The sequence below is a fragment of the Balaenoptera acutorostrata genome, chromosome 7 (genome assembly GCF_949987535.1).
Source record: "Balaenoptera acutorostrata chromosome 7, mBalAcu1.1, whole genome shotgun sequence".
NCBI classification, from domain to species: Eukaryota; Metazoa; Chordata; class Mammalia; order Artiodactyla; family Balaenopteridae; genus Balaenoptera; species Balaenoptera acutorostrata.
The window spans coordinates 35,467,540-35,484,700 of record NC_080070.1 but is presented as its reverse complement, the minus strand read 5'-3'; the positions used below and the strand labels follow the sequence as shown (position 1 = coordinate 35,484,700).

The 17,161-nt window shown below is 36.0% G+C and overlaps 1 long non-coding RNA gene across 3 annotated transcripts in view; it reads right to left on the bottom strand.

The window, feature by feature from the left end:
* Positions 1-606: 606 nt before the first annotated feature.
* The window catches only part of LOC130708642 (uncharacterized), a 331,810-nt gene continuing 315,255 nt past the window's right edge, over positions 607-17,161 (bottom strand). The window contains exons 6-8 of one of the 3 annotated variants that reach the window (XR_009008925.1): positions 13,871-13,927; positions 11,014-11,197; positions 607-4,993 (exon numbers count right to left, since the gene is read on the bottom strand). This is a non-coding gene — a long non-coding RNA (uncharacterized LOC130708642). Of the gene's footprint in view, positions 4,994-7,305; positions 7,617-11,013; positions 11,198-13,870; positions 13,928-17,161 lie in introns of those variants that run through there. The other 2 variants (XR_009008927.1, XR_009008926.1) reach the window with 2 other exon arrangements.

Here is a 17,161-nt window from a genome sequence, read left to right as displayed (position 1 = left end):
AGTTTTTCTCTTGGCTCCCCCAAATATATTTTATGCTTATTTTCAATTTTCATGGATCTTACAGAACACTCTAAATGGTAGCAGCAGCTGTATCAACTTTATCACTAAGCTTCATCCTAAAGGAATCTGTGTCTTTGAGAAACTGTGTCTTTGGGAAATTGTGAGGTTGTAAACTACCTTCTACACCTGTGAGAAATAGTAAATCTTCATGCTTTATAAACTAGCATTGACACAGGCATGCATATACACTTTCATACATACATTTCAATCTAAAGCATTCCACCATACCAGCCATTCTCAGTGAAAGGAGATTCTGGTAAGGAGAACAGTAAACAAAACTAAGCATTTAAGGATGTATGTAATGTTAGAATTGTGACGTGTGTGTGTGTTGCAAGAAAATCAGGAAACTCAATTAACAAGCATAAATATGCCAAAAAGCAATGACAAGGTATTTCATATTACTGAGTAGAAAAAATAAATAACATAAACATATCATTTTTCTCAAAATACATTCAGAGGTTTAATTCACTCCAAATTTTAAATTTCAGAACTATTCAGAAATGCATGTTAATACAATAGAATATTAAGAAACAAGGGGGCTCGCTAATGTATTAAAATTTGTTATAATTCGATAATAGTTAAAACTGTGATGGTGGCATTAAAATGCAATGACAGTAAAGAAAGTTCACTGTTTATTTGCTTGAATTCTAAATAAGAAAGAAAAAGTGGAGAGAAGAAAATAAGGGTAGGATAATATGACAGAGCCAAATGTCAAGTTATTTAAGACACTATTAGAAACTCAAACAAAATTTAGGATAATATAAAAATTATAAAATAATAGGAAAGAAATCAGAAATAATCTTAGAACAAAAACCAAGTCAACATTTTCAATGGCTGGTAACTTTCTATATCATATACATTATTTCCTGTCATTAGGAACATTTGGGATCCTTAGCAATATTTTACAGAAGATAAAATTGAAATTCAGATATACTGACATGCTACTGGTTCCTTCTACAATGCCACACTGTCCATCAACATAAATTCACTATATCTTAATCAGTTCTAGTCAATAAAGGAAAACATATTTCAGTCTTGGACTACATATTTTCCCTAACAATTTTTATCAGGTTCAGGAGGATTTTTTATAAGTTGATACACCATTGGGAGGACATTGAAGATTTTATATGAAGATAAACAAACAATTAGACCACCTTAAAACATACAATATAAAGTTTTGTCAATTAAAATTGAAATTAGTATAAATAGTGATACAAAAGCTTAGTATCATTTTAAAGGTATACAAAGCTTAGGGCATCTCCTAGTTCAATCCAAGATCTTCAAGTTTATAAAGATAGATTCTAGGTGGAATTAATACTAGAGCATTGCTCCTCTAAATTCAAAACCTGTGCTCTTTCCAGAACTCCATACATCCTACCTCCCTAACATGAACTGGAGATGAGGATGCAAAGCATGTTAAGAGACACAGAGCATGTTAAGAGACTCAAAGCAGGCTTTATAGGAACCTGGTTGGGGTGTCCAACTGGTCATTAGAATCCAAAGTTAGGTAAGTTTTGCAGGATTCAGGATAATGGCAAAAAATGAAAAATTTATGATTCTGTTATCACAATTCCATCTCACATTTTCCTTTTAGTTCCATTTTTTTCACATAAGTATAAAAATAAACAAACATCAGCCATTTAAAAAAATCTCTAAAACATGATGTTTTCAAAGATGAATTCATAGGAATTGGAAATTCATAGTGAGATATTCATTTATTCATCCCTAAGGGTGCCTCCCTTCAGTTCGACTGAGGAAAATAGGTTCAGTTTTCCTTATATAATATAAATAACAGTGGAGTAAGATTGCATCTGTCATAGATGAAAATACCATATTTATGTCTTCTTATAATCCATTCATTGCTTTATGGACCCAAAGTCCTCCAGGGAGTGTCACAAATCCACATAATGTTCCTGAGTGTTACGTTTCGCATTTGGATCTATGATTTAGCTGACAGATGTGAATAAACACTTGGAGTCTGGGAACTCTGTGATAACTGCACATGTGTGGAGACCAAAGAGTGCAAATTCCTTTAAGGTCACATTAGCTTTTCCTTAAAACCCTCTTCTACGATCTCTTCTTTGCTGATGTTAAAATAATCTTCTACCAATGAATCTACATATATTTTTAAAATTTATGTTGTGCTGTGTTTTATTCTTTTTCCATTAAAATTTTAATAAATTAATTAAAATGAGAATGTTATAATTTTTATAAAGAAACAAAACCCTTGAATGTTACAATTTTGAGACATTATCTAACAATGAAAATTCCAATATTTCTCTGATTGTTTTGGAGAGCAACTTTAGACACTGTACACTAACACTGTTTAAAATTTTAACCTTAGAGACTAAACAAAGTTGGAATATCTCATTGGACAATTGCAGAAAAACAATTCAGTGTTAAAGGGACACTTTGCATACATACAGTAAGTCCCCCACATACGAACGAGTTCTGTTCCGAGAGCGTGTTCGTAAGTCCAGTTTGTTTGTAAATCCAGCAAAGTTAGCCTAGGTACCCAACTAACATAATCGGCTATATAGTACTGTACCTGTAATAGGTTTATAATGCTTTTCACACAAATAATACATTAAAAAATAAGGAAAGAAAACATTTTTAATCTTACAGTACAGTACCTTGAAAAGTACAGTAATACAACAGCTGGCATACAGGGGCTGGCATTGAGTGAACAGGCAAGAAGAGTTACTGACTAGAGGACGGAAAGGAGGTGGCAGGTGGTAGAGCTGAAGGATCGTCAGCAATAGGAGACGGAGGGCGAGCTGCAATTTCACTCACGCCTGATGTTGATGGCACAGGTTCTGGTTCCTTGCTGGATTCAGTTCTATCTACCCTCTTGAAAAAACGATCCAGTAATGTCTGGGTAGTAGCATGTTTGCATCTTTGAAAGTTCGCAACTTGAAGGTTCGTATGTAGGGGACTGACTGTGCTTCTACTTAATATTATTCAAAGTTTTTTACAATCTCTGACCCCTCAATAGCAACCTGTCCTATAGCCCACAAGTTCTTTAAGGACCTACCTAGTCCTCCCTTTTTTTGGCTTTAACTGAAACCTGATCTTCCCTCAAGGCCAATCCCTCCCTTGTAGAGCTCTGGAAATCGTGGTCCCGCCTTCTCTCATGTCCAACACATTACAAAGTCAGGATGTTGTTGGCATTTCCCTTCCATTTCCACCTTTCCTTCGAAGTAAATGACATGTAACTCGCACACCCTCCTATATATTTTTTCCACCATTCAATTCTACTAACTTCCTAGTCACTTCTTCAGAGACATCCATTCTGAAGCCTGTCTCACTATTTGCAGTCAACAAAATCCATTCTATTATCCTGTGAAGGACATCCTACATCCATGTAAAAAATATTTTTAATACCCCAGCCTCACACTTTCTTGACTTTCTCAACAATGATGATCTGTACCTTCACTCAAATTCTCTCATCTATTTCCAAGGATCTTGCCATCACCTGGAATTTCTCTATCACTGAATAAACCAGTATTTATTCAGAAGCGTGAGAGTTGCATTGCATTTAGCAGGAGTTGTTTATTTCAGAATTTGAAGAACAGTATATATCAATGAGAGGCAGTCAAGGGTGGATTAATGTATTTTCCTATATTTTTGCAACCTCCCATCACCTTTAAAAATTTTTTTGTTTGTTTTGAAAAAAATCTGAGCCTTCCATTTAGGTACAAAAATAGCACAGCAATGAGATTAAATCTCAGGCATCATGATATATACTTCTAAATACTTCAGTATGAAACTCCTAGAAACAAAGGCCTTCTCTTACATGACCATAGTACAATGACTGAATTTAGCAAATTTAACATGGATGAAACAATTATCTAATACATAGTCTATATCTGAATTTCTTGAATTGCCCCAGTTTTCTCCTTTACAGCAATATTGTTCTCTTATATATCATTCTAAAATCTAATCCAGGATTATCCACTGCATTTAGTTGCCATGCTTTTAAAATACCCTTATGTTTCGGGCTGAATTGTGTCACCTCAAAATTCATATGCTGGAGTCCTAATCTCAATACTTCAGAATATGGTGGTATTTGGAGACAGGGTATTTAAACAGGTTATTAGGTTAAAATCAGGTTATTGGAGTAGGCCCTCATCTAATTTGACCAGTGTCCTTATAAGAAGAGGAGATTAGGACACAGACACACAGAGAAGAAAGAATACGTGAAGGCAGAGAGAGTAGACAGCCATCTATAATCCAAGGAGAGAAGCCCTTAGAAGAAACCAACTCTGCTAACACCTTACTCCGGGACTTCTAGCCTCTAGAAATCTGATAAAGTAAGTTTTTGTTGTTTAAGCCAGACTGCGGTACTGGCAGCAGTGGCAAACTAATATATCTTCTACATTGGAGAAATACCCATGTCCTATTTGCCCCCAAAAGAAGTTGGAATGCAATTTCCCACCCTTGTGGCTGAAATACAAGCACATAAGGAGAGGCCACCAATATCATGAGGCAGAGTGAGATTTTGGTTTAAGAGGCAGCCACGTGAGGATGGAGTGCACTCTGGGTCCACCTTGCAGCAGGAATGCTGGCAGAGCCATTGGGCTTTACCAAGCAGTGGTGGCTACAAGGGCAGCCACACACAGCAAGTTCAGGCAATAGTTGAGTTTGCAACAAAATCAAATACCTGGACATCAGCAAGGCAAGCTGTAGAATCTAGTGCTTAGTAAGTTATGATCAAAGTCTTCACAGTGAGACATTCTGCAGTTTGGAGTACGTTCCTGCAGGCTTAGTGTTGAGCTTTTTGTTCTTTTCCCAGTGAATCTGTGGGCTCCTAATACCTACTTAACAAACTTCTGGTGAATCAGCCAGAATCTGCTTCCTTCACTTGAAATGAAGAACTCTGACTAAAATTAAGTCAGATTGCTTCTAAAACTTTCTCTAGCAATTCTGTGTCCTAGGAGCAGAAAAAGAGAAAGCAGATGATTAGGGTGATTTACATAAATTCAATATGTTAATGATACATTCTTACCTAGGTAGTAAGGCAAAGCTAAGAAAATCCACCTGACAAAATATCCTAGCAACAATTTTACATTTTTTAAACTAATAAAACAACTCTATCCTAATAATAAATGTAATTAAGGAAGAAAATATGCTCACCTTTTATCTTACCACCATAACAGATTATTCCATTAGTTTGTGTTTTTCCTTTTGATCTTTAACCTTACATATCATATTTTGTATTAAAATGATCATAGTATATAAAATTTTATTTTGCATACCAGCCAGGGACCCAAGAAAAAAATAGATGGCACACTCCAATTGAGTAATTTAGGGATAGTTCAATAAAGGGACAACTTATAAAAATATGGGCTGGGTATAGGGAAACCAAAGAGGTAGTGCAGTATCCAAGGGGTAGTAACCAGGGTGTTGGGCCCAACCCAATGACTGAAGAGACAAGGGTTGGGAATGGTTACTCATCCCAGAGATATAAAGTGCTCTGTGCAGAGGTCTGGGTGACAGGAGTCCTCACTTTGGGCTCAGTGACCCATACAGCCTGCAGTGATCCTGCAAAGAAGGAATCTGGAGAATATATATCGATGCCTTGCTCTCCTCCTGGCCTCTGATCTCCTACCAGTGTTTTTCATGGCCATGACCAGATGAAAAGGAAACTTGCTGATAAAGTCCAAGCAGGTCAGCGTCCTGCAGCACAGAGCAGAATCTGGAAGGTAAAAGTAATATATCCAGGGCTTCCCTGGTGGCGCGGTGGTTGGGAGTCTGCCTGCCAATGCAGGGGACACGGGTTCGAGCCCTGGTCTGGGAGGATCCCACATGCCGCGGAGCGACTAGGCCCGTGAGCCACAGCTGCTGAGCCTGCGCGTCTGGAGCCCGTGCTCCGCAACAAGAGAGGCCGCGATAGTGAGAGGCCCGCGCACCGCAATGAAGAGTGGCCCCCACTTGCCACAACTAGAGAAAGCCCTCGCACAGAAACGAAGACCCAACACAGCTAAAAATAAATAAATAAATAAATTAATAAAAAAAAAAAAAGTAATATATCCAGCACCACATGATAGTATAATATTTTATAAAGATAACATATCACTGCTTGCTTAATTACTCTTCTATTACAGAGCCTTTATATTTTTTCCTCTTAAAAAGAAATGTGCAACATTTTTGTAAATATCCTGGTACAGATTACATTTTTTCTCTTGAATAATTCATAAGAAATGACACCAAAAATTATATGACTAGTTCTCCACAAAAGAATAGTTTAATGCGAGGAATATCTTTGTCCTAATTTGTGTTTATCATTTTTAAAGTAAGCTGTAATGCATTAAAAATGTTAAAGTTGTATATGGGAAAATGTTTCAGCATTCTTAGGATATATTTGTCACATAGGAATCACCCATAATCAGGAGAATAGAATGGAAAATATTTCCTTTTGGAGATAAAAAGTTCAGGCTTAGTAAGGTTTGCCCACAAGTCATGTGGCCAGTTGTAATAGATTAAACTGTGGGCAGAAGTTACTCATGTCTAAGACACAGGCTAAGCTGCTTCCCTTGCAACGAAGCTTCAACTGTTCAAATTCCACTCGACTTCATCCCCCACAGAGCAGACAGAGCAGGAAGAGGGAACAGCAAGCAACCTCTACCTAACAGCCGTGACCAGAAGTTGCATACATCACATTTATTCACAGCCCATTGGCCAGATCGTAATCACACACTCTCACCTACTTTCTAGGATGGTTGAGAAATGTAGTCTCTACCTGACCATTCATGTTCTACCAGTAAAGATTCTATTAATAAACAGAAAGGATATCGAGGACAGCCAACAGTTACATCCATGGTGACACCCTCTGGCCACACATATATCCATACACATCTTTATTGTTTACATAAAAAAAAATTCTCATTCCTCCCTGAGGGAGAGAGTGCAGAGTTACAGCCAACAAAAAAGTCATCCATCTGGGTGAAGTACAGTACTTTCCATCACAGGAAGTGGTCCTGCAACTTATAAGCTAAAAGACAAATGCCTTCCACATACACCCCCAATATACAATGGTGGGACTGGAACAATATAACTACAATAAAAACTCAAATTCAAAAGAAAGAGGGAGGAGAAACTAATCATCCAATCCTGCTGATTGTGAATTTTGAAGACCTCATGCTGTGTAAGTGCCTTGATTAGCACTACTGTTTGCCATGGTTTCTGGAAATAACTCCTTTGTCCAGTGTTCTCTGTAGTCCTTCCTTCGTCTTCTTGCAATTTCTTCTCTGTGGCCAAAAATGGAAATGGGGCTGAAGAATATGTCCTTGCAGCCTTATGCTGCTGGTGTAGACCTTGGGAAACAGGTTGTTTTACAGGTTCAGCAACCACAGGCTCTTGCAGGCCAGCCCTGTGGTTAGCAATGATTCCTTTTCATCACTTTGATTCCAGTCAGCTCCATTTGAAGTAACCAAAGTGAAAGAATCTTCTCTGGTTATACCTTTTATGACTTCAGACTTTCATTCATACACTAGTTCATGGGCTTAGACTGCTCCGCCTCCCACCTCAATTTAATGGCAATTACCTGAGGCCATCTGAAACAGTAGCATGGAGAGAAGGACAATACCATTAAACTGACCTTGGAAGCTGGTCGCTCCAATTTTCTAAGAACGTTTAATATGGCATCTTCTAGAAAGGCTCTCAGCAGCCATCCTCTTTTCTGCTGTTTGGAGTTCAGATATATTTGGCTTTTCTAATCTTCTAAGGTCCAAATTACTGAACTCACAGTCAATACAGACTGACTTTTTTTTTTTTGGAATGTAAAACATTTGTCTTGGTTATAATCTGAGTGTTTTAACACTGATTTGTCATACAACAGACATTAATATTTCTTCTACTTTTCAACCAATTTGATATTCCCCCCTTTTCAACAAATTCACTCTGACAATCAAATTACCCCAAAAGGTGGCAGGTGAAAAGAGTGAACAAAAATTAAGTTTCCAATCACTCTGTTCTCACAACCTGAGATGGACTCTCTATTTCTACTCCAGATAAAATTTTGACTTTGAAATATCATTATTGTGGACTCTTTAGTGACTGCTGACACTGGTTTTATGACCAAAAAAAAAAAATCTTCCTCTGAAAAAATATCATATCTTGATATTTTAGGATCAGTGCTTATTTTGATTAATGGGACAGAGAGTGTTCCATTAGAAGGGTTTTGTTTCTTTCAATTTTTCCTTGTAAACTGGCTAATAATAGGCTAAATCCATCTCTCTCCTAGTTACTTACGAAAAGGAGAAAGAATCTGCTAAAGTACATCAACATTTTTATTTTTTCTAGCCACTTACCCTGGAATTGAAGTTCCAGGAAAGATGTGGCATATCTCTAAAATTATCACAGGTAACTGTTTTACTAAATGTTCTTCCCCAGTATAACAAGAGCCACTAGCTTTCCAGGCTACAATATATGACCCTGGCCTCCCATTACCTGATTACAAAGCCTGTACCACATATTTTGGGCTTTATTATGACAACATCCCACTTTCAGATACCAACTTTTACATTTGGATTCTTTATTGTAACAAAGAGATAACAAAATACATGATTTAAATAGCATAGATTTAAAACCCATGATTTAAATCATATAGATTTAAAACACATCATTTAGATAACACGGGAAGAACAAATTTTCTTTCATTTAGCTATATAGAAGAAAGTGATCCAGGGCAGATAGGTTGACCCTGCCATTCTCAATACACGGTTTTAATCTCTAGATCCAAGGCAGCTGGTTCACTTATATCCATTTTTCCAGCTAGCAGAAAAGGGGGAAAAAAGGAAGTGGAAAATAAACACTTTCCTTTTGCAAGATGTGACTTCAATTGAATATTTCACTTCAGTTTACATTATTTGGGCCAGAAGTTAGTCAGATTAACACATCTAACTAAAAGGGAGGCAGGGAAATGTACAGTTGACCCTTGAACAATGCGGGGGTTACAGACGCCGACCCTCTGAGTAGTTGAATCTGTGACTATAACTTATACAGTCAGCTCTCCATATCCACATTTCTGTATCCACGGATTCAACCAACAGTGGATCATGCAGTACTGCAGTATTTACGATCGAAAAACATCCACGTATAAGTGGACCCATACAGTTCAAATCCGTGTTGTTCAAAGTCAACTGTAGTTTGGTCAAGCAGCCAGCTATACAGTTAAAACTCAAGAGGTTTTATTAGTAAGAAAGAAGAGAATGGTAAATGGAGAAAAAATGAAGGCTTGTATACTAGAGTCATCCCTCAGGGTCCATGGGGGATTGGTTCCAGGACTCCCAGGGATACTGAAACCCACAGATGCTCAAGTCCCTTATATAAAATGATGTAGTATTTGCACATAAGCTACACAATTTTCCCATATACTGTAAATCATCTCTAGATTACTTCTAATACCTAATACAATGTAAATACTACATAAATAGTTGCAAATACAACGTAAATGTAAGATAAATAGTTGCCAGCATGCAGCAAATTTAAGTTTTGCTTTTTGGAACTTTATGGAATTTTTAAAACATATTTTTGATCTGTGGTTGGTTGAATCACTGATGTGGAACTCGTGAATATGGAGAGCTGACCGTACTGTACTGTACTTTCTCTTTCCACTAAACTGACCTTAAGAAATAACAGTCTGACTTTTTAGAAATTTAAATTAAGGGAGAATTGAGTGCCAAGTTCAAAAAAGTAAGAGTTGTTTCTGGAGTACAGGGTATGAGAGGATATTTATTTCTAAATTTTTCATTAGGCCAAAATAGCTGAGAACCAAGACACTAAATTATAGATCTAGAAAACATCATCTTGCATTTAATTTGGACCATATCTAAAGGACCATGGCAAAATGTTAGCCCAGTTTAGCCTTCTGAGATGTCTGAAGAAGGAGATTTCTAGTTTTCTGGCAATATTTTTTACCATTTAACTTTGAGAAAGAATGGCCATGAGATCCGATTCCTCACCCTCAAACTCACATTTCTCCGTAATATGGTGTAGTGTGGAGGTAAAGATGGTGGGCATAGAGGCAGTCTGGATTCAAATCTAGGGAACTCAAGCCCTACTATTTACCAACTTAGCGACCCTAGAGAAACACTCAATCTTTCTAAACCTCAGTTTCCTAAACTATAAAAGGATGATCATATTTGAACCTACTTAGTAGGCGTATTTAGAGGATTAAATGGCTCAGAAACATGTAAAACATTTAGAGCACTGGCTGCCATTTGGTCAATTCTCAATGAGTAACAGCTATTATTATCTGCTTGTATCATTTTTCAGGTCAGAAGATGCCCCTAAAAGAAATAATACTGTGGCTTTGTAAAAGTCAGCTAAATTATATTAATTATGATTGAAATTAATCAGACAACATAAACCTACATTGTGTTATTAAAAAGTGTGTTATACTAATACAAATTAATAGCATAAATAAGACAAAATTTTAAGCTACTTATGAGGGAAAGCCCAACAAATCTTCTCAAGTACCACCTTAATGGGACGTTTTTGTATAAGATGTAAAACTATATTAATTACAAAATAATTCTCTTCTGTTTTTAAAAGCACTTTAACAGTCTCTAAAATTACACCTCAACTCCAGCTTCCAGTGTTCTTGTTCTTGAAAACTATTACAAATGAAAGTAATAAAGTAGAATGTTCTTTTTTCTGATTATAAAGATAACATAACTGAAAAATCAAAAAAGCGTAAAAAAGAAACATTATCTGAATTATCTGAAATTCCTCCACTGGAAAATAACAACTACTTACCATTTGGTAAATATCTTTCTAGATATTTCTTCGTTAAATACTATAAATAAAGAAATAATAAGACCTTTCTGGCAATGACAGGGAATCCCTCCTACATATAACAATTATAAAATCTGGACAAAGTTATTAAGAATAAGTATTTGAATGCACAGGAAATTACAAAAGTCATGCAGAATCTTGAGAATAGTTTACCTTTAAAAAGATAGCTGCTGTATCAGGCAAGAACTGTGAGTTTGTGGTTTTCTTGCCTTGAGTACTTCACAAGCCATCCTACATCCTCAAACTAGGTGAAGAACCACGGTCTTAGCAGCTCAAGGTGGAAGATTATAAAGTACAAAGCAGCAGCAGACCAGCTGGATATTTTAAGGGGGAAAACCTGTAAGCAAAATAGCCAACATAGAAGGACTAAGATTTAAAAATATAAATATAAATTCTGCTCAAATCCTGGCTGTCTGTAAACTACACATGAGCATGGGAACCCACGGGGGAAAAAGCCGGTAGAAACTACAAGGAGATCTACCTTTGAAAGGGAAACTAGCTCTTGGTGAGATTTGCAAGTATGCTCACCCTTGACTGAGTGCATTCCCAAACCACCTGCAGCTTCGGAAGGCAAAAAGTGAATGCCTTACTAGCTTGAGGTGTCCAAGGGTAGAACTCAGGGCTAGGAAAGATACTGGGAAATTTACACTTAGCACACGATCCAGCAACTCACTCAAAAGACACAAAAACTTATATCCACGCAAAGACTTGTAAACAAATGTACACTGGTGCATTATTCATAAGAGCCCCAAACTGGAATCAACTCAAATGTCTAACAACAGCAAAACAAATTGTGTATATCTTTAAAAATGAACATCGTTCAGTTATAAAAGAGTGAAATATAAATACATAGAGCATGGATGAAGTTCTACAACGTTACGCTAAGTGATTAAAAAAAACAGACAAAAAGACTACATATTGAATGATTCCATTTATAAGCAATCCTAGTAAAGGCAAAAATACAGGGACAGAATGCAGATCAGGGGGTGTCTGGGGCTGGGAGTGGGGGAAGGAGATCAATTTGAAAGTGATATGAGGGATATTTTGGGTGAGGGAAATGTTTCATATCTTGGCGGTTTTACTGCCCTATTCATTTGCCAAAACTCATCAAACTGTATGTTTAAGATGGATACATTATTATGTATGAAAATTATTTCTCAATAAAGCAGTTAAAATAATAAAACTTTAACCTTACATTTTACCTCCCATCCCCCCAATATATTGCTTCTAAAACAATATATTGATCAAAATGCTTCTGAAAAACAGAATGAGCTCTCAGCTTCCTCCTAGTTCTTGATCATCCAAGGATTTTAACTCCCTGAGGAAAGAGACTGAGGCTAATCACTGCTTTAGCTGCATGAAACAAATTTTAATGTATCTAATTTTTTTAATCTGGGTCAAAGTATTTTTAATATCCATTATGATTTCACCTTTGACTCACGAATCAGCTGGAGATGTATATTTTAATTTCCAAATATCTGGAAGTTTTTCAGGTATTTTTCTGTCACAGATTTCTAATTTATTTCTGTTTTGTTACTGAAATACTTTTTATGATTTCCAATTCTTTTAAGTTCATTCAGACTAGCTTTTAAGCTTAGCATATGATATACCTTACTGAATGCTACATATGAGCCTAAAAAGAATGTGTATTCTGCTGTTGTTGGTTGGAATGTTCTATAAATTTCAATTATCTCAAGTTGGTTAATACTGTCACTAAAGCCTTCTACATACTTATAGATTTACTTCTTGTTTCCCTTCTCTCATTTCTTCAACTAAATTCTACTGCTCAAGTCTCCTGATTATAGCAATTCTTTGTACCTGACTGATTACCCCACTATACTTGGACTCAGAGCAGGCAAAAATAAGGGCTTTTAATCTTCATAACTTCAACACCAGTATATTCCCTGACATATAAGAAGTTGTCTACAAGTGTTTGATGAATGCACAGGTTACTCAATCGATCAATCAATCAAACAATGCATAATCAAAACCCTTGTCATTAGTAGGGTACAAATTAGAAATGTGTAGAACTCAGAATGCTATGGACTGAATTGTGTCCCCTACTCTCAATTCATATGTTGAAGTCCTAACCTCCAATATAATTGTATTTGGACATAGTGCTTTCAGGAGGTCATTAAAGTTAAAAGTGGTTGTAAGGGTGGGGTTTTAATTCAATAGGATTGGTGACCTTATAAGAAGAGAAAGAGGGAGAGTCCCCTCTCTCTGTCCATGCACTTGTACTGAAGAAAGGCCACGTGAGCACAAAGATATGATGTCGTCTGCAAGCCAGGAAGAAAGTGTCTACCAGAACCCGTTCAGGCTGGTACCCTGGTCTTGAACCTCCGGCCTCCAGAACTGTGGAAATAACTTTTTGTTGTTTAAATCACCCAGCCTATGGTATTTTATTATGACAGCCTGAGCAGACTAAGGTTACATTATAGATATCTTGAGCAAATCTTGTTCACTTAATACACATTGACAAAAAAAATTTTTTACAACATTCCGATACACAGTCTTCAGAAACTGTTTCAAGAATAAAAGATTTATAAGGCAAATTTATTAAAAGTTTATTAAAATATTTTGTTAAAAATAAAAAGGAAATTAAAGGTTAACTCTAAGAAAATTAGATGATATTATAGTCAAGAGATGAAACAGTATAGGATAATTAAGACAGGTAATTTCCAAGGCAACTAACACTTTACCAAATATAACATCAATTTCTCTGCACTGCCCTATCACCAAAAAGCTCCAAACAAGCTCAGAAATAGTGCTATTTTTATTTACAGAATATACAAGTGAGAATAACTATTGAGAAATATGATCGAGACTGTCCTAGATAAATGCAATAACTCCAGGTTAAATATACTCTAATCTCCCAGTAATATTTTGTTTGAAGTATGATTGATATCTTCATTATCATTTAATAAACTAGAGACTGAATCACATACCCCAATCCACTCTCTGAACAAGTAGGCAATGAAGGCAATATTGTAAATATTACAGTAAATACCTTTACTAATGTAATGTTAGGATTCAGGAGCTGAGTGAGCAGAAACTACCAGTAACCCTGCAATGTAAAAGGAGAAAATCAGAAAAACAGAATCATATTTTTCTCTCAAGAAGATGTCAGATGTACACCTGAAACTAACACAACATTGTAAATAAACCATACTATAAAATAAAATTTAAAAAAAGAGCTTAACCCATTTGACATTAAATCCTTTCTATAGACTCCATGCAGTTTCCCAGTGCCTCCTAAAAAATAAACTTTAAAACACAGTGGAAAAAAAAAAAGATGTCAGAAAGTGAAGACTTGCAGACTTCCCCACTACCTGTCTGTAGTATGTAGTTTTGGTTCAAACTCAACATAGTCAATTCACTGGAGAGGGACAGAGAAAAAGAAAAAGAAAGATCCTAAACGGTCAATCTTCTCTTCAATGAGCTGGTTTTCATGGAAGGGCGAGTAAACAGTGTACTGTTATGTCTGGTGTTCATCAAGTACCAGAAGAACTCTCTATTTTGACAAAAGGAGATTTCATATTAAAATTATACAGAGCCAAATCATACCCAGTCATTTTTATTTTAACTCCTCAGTTTTTATATAAACATTGTAATATGGATTATAAGACCTTATTCAAACTTCTATGTAGGATTAAATAAAATAATTGAAAACAGGAAAATGCTCGGATACAGCATCTGGCATAGTTAAAAATGTAATTGTTATAGCAGATGAACTGGGGAGGCTGCGGTGTGGCCAGCCCCCATCTGCCTTCCATGATATTCCTGAACGTGCACACAACCCTCGTTGGGAAGCTGCTGTATATAGTACGGCCTTCGTGACCACGTTCCAATTTGAAGAGAGGTGACCATAACTTTGGAGAGCCAGGTGTCATACTTTCCAGTGATTATTCCTGTGCCAGTGTCAACTTACCTCTGATTTGAGATGAGCAGAAAAGAAAACAAACAAAACCAGCACATCTAATAGACAGTGCAGTTAGGACATGAGGAGTAAGATAGGAATCTTGGCAAATGTCTGAAATAGTCTATCCTGAGAAAGTGTCTGAGAACGCTTCCCTCCTGTCAACTGATAGCATACCTTGTCTCTTTTATTAAAAGAAATTATGCATTTTTGAGCATAATCTATTGCAATGCTCAGTAATTGGCAATACTGTAAATATACCTACAAAGAAGTATAAGTCATGGTTATTGACCTTAAAGAACTTTGTCTTACAAAGGAAGATAAAATAAGCATGCTGATAACTTGATGAAACAGTAATGTGCTAAGTCTCTGAAGAGGGGCACAAAGAAACTGCTAAAGGAACACTACTCGTTGGAGGCCTCAGGCCCCAGGGGTGTAATTCAGCTAATCAGGAGAGCATAAACTCTAACTTTGTTCCACTCCACATTCTCACGTGACAGGGCCAGAAGTCTACTCCCATTAAAACCTATGGCGTTTGCTACATGAACAACAACAAAAAAGACTTATTCTCTGATGACACAGACTGCTATTTGGCTTGGTTAACCTGCTTTCACTTCTCTTAGGAAGGTAACTGAAGTCAAGAAAGTTGCATGTAGTGATCTGGAGGTTTGCAACCAGGAAATTCTGAGATTTAGGGGCATATGTAGCCTTTCATGTACAAAGCTCTCATTTTAACCGACCTCAGGCTACCCGGCTTTACTGATTTATAGTTAATTAGGATTGAGATTTTCATTGAAAATTCAAATACTTATATGCTTTTTTGTATGCATTTCAGATCATGTTGGCTGAAGCAAATAATTGTAACAGCACTCAAGAAATGAATGAATACCACAGGGAAGAGCTTCAACCATCCCTGTCCCTGACAACCTGTAAGTAAATCCTGCTGTGTTCCCTGTTCACAGAAATATCTTTCTGACATCACTTGTGATAGCTGAAAGATTTCTTTTCCTATCAGCTAACAAAATCCCAATACCATTTCCTCACTTTTTAACCATGTCTTGAAATCCCTTAAGAAAGTTTCTGCTATTTGCTGTTGGACTTTTTACACTAGAATTAAATTCTTTGTACCATACAGAGGCTTAGTTATTATGTATGTATACAAGTACCACTGTGATAAATGAGCATCATTTGGGTATAAGATTGAGAGAGGAAATCTATATTAACCATGGCAAATAAGGCAGAATATACTGTCCTCAGAATGATTCAATGAAATTACACCATTGTGCATTCAAGGCATTTGATAAATACAGAATCCTATTTTTACTTCATTCTTATTTTAAGGAAGAGCCTAAAAGATCCATTTGCATCTTTAAACATGTCAATGAATAGCTGTCAATGAGGCAAGACTTTCTTCGTTACTAATGGCCAAAAAACAACAAAATAAACTCATGTCTAACCTTCCGACAACTGACAATTTGTCTGTAAACCTTTCCTGGATACAAAAGAAGAGACAGCTTCAGAGATAGCTAGCTGGTTAGGTCCAGGGATGGTTCTTATAAGCTATCAAATATTTTCTGTCTCTTACTTTGTAATTTGCTGCTTATGAAAATATTTTATGTACTAAAATGCCTGAAGTGAAAATACTTCTATTGTAGGATTTAGAAACTACATGAATTCTTCTGTTATTTCAGTCATCAAATCAGGATTTCATGGCAAGAAAATGCTTAATCTGTAAACCTATAATCAGTTAGTGCATTAATTATTTTTTAATTTCCATAATATTACTATTAAGACTCATTAGGAAAAGATGCAGCCTCAAAATTACCTGAAAGGTAAGGTAAGCTAGATTCTTTGCCTTTCAGAAGCTGAGATTAATGACAATAATTTTCCTGATTTTCAAACTGATCTTTTACCTTCTTTTGAAAATTCATTAATTTAGAAGTTTATTGCATGCTACAATAATCTTTAAAATACTGACTAATTGAGAAATCACAATACAATATGCTTTAACATTATCATGTTTCATAGATATTGCTAAACCTATTAATTTTGTTTCATCTTCTGAAAAAAATCTCAGTTGTATTTATAATTGTTTTCTTCTATTCACTTAACACTTAACTTCTCAGGGAGACATGGCCTCTACAGATTTATCAAAATGGATACCTAAATATCACTGAACATTAACTTAATACAGAGAATTTTCCACCTGAGAGGATGCCTTTTCTCACCAACTTGACGTTTCACCTCTTAAGATTTATAGTTCTTGACTAAAACTGGAAGTAATTGTTTTGTTAACTCCAAGAGAAAAATCCTGATTCTATGATTATGTGAGAAGTGAAAATTTTCTCATTGTTTACAGTTTCTGACTTGAAAAGATATTTG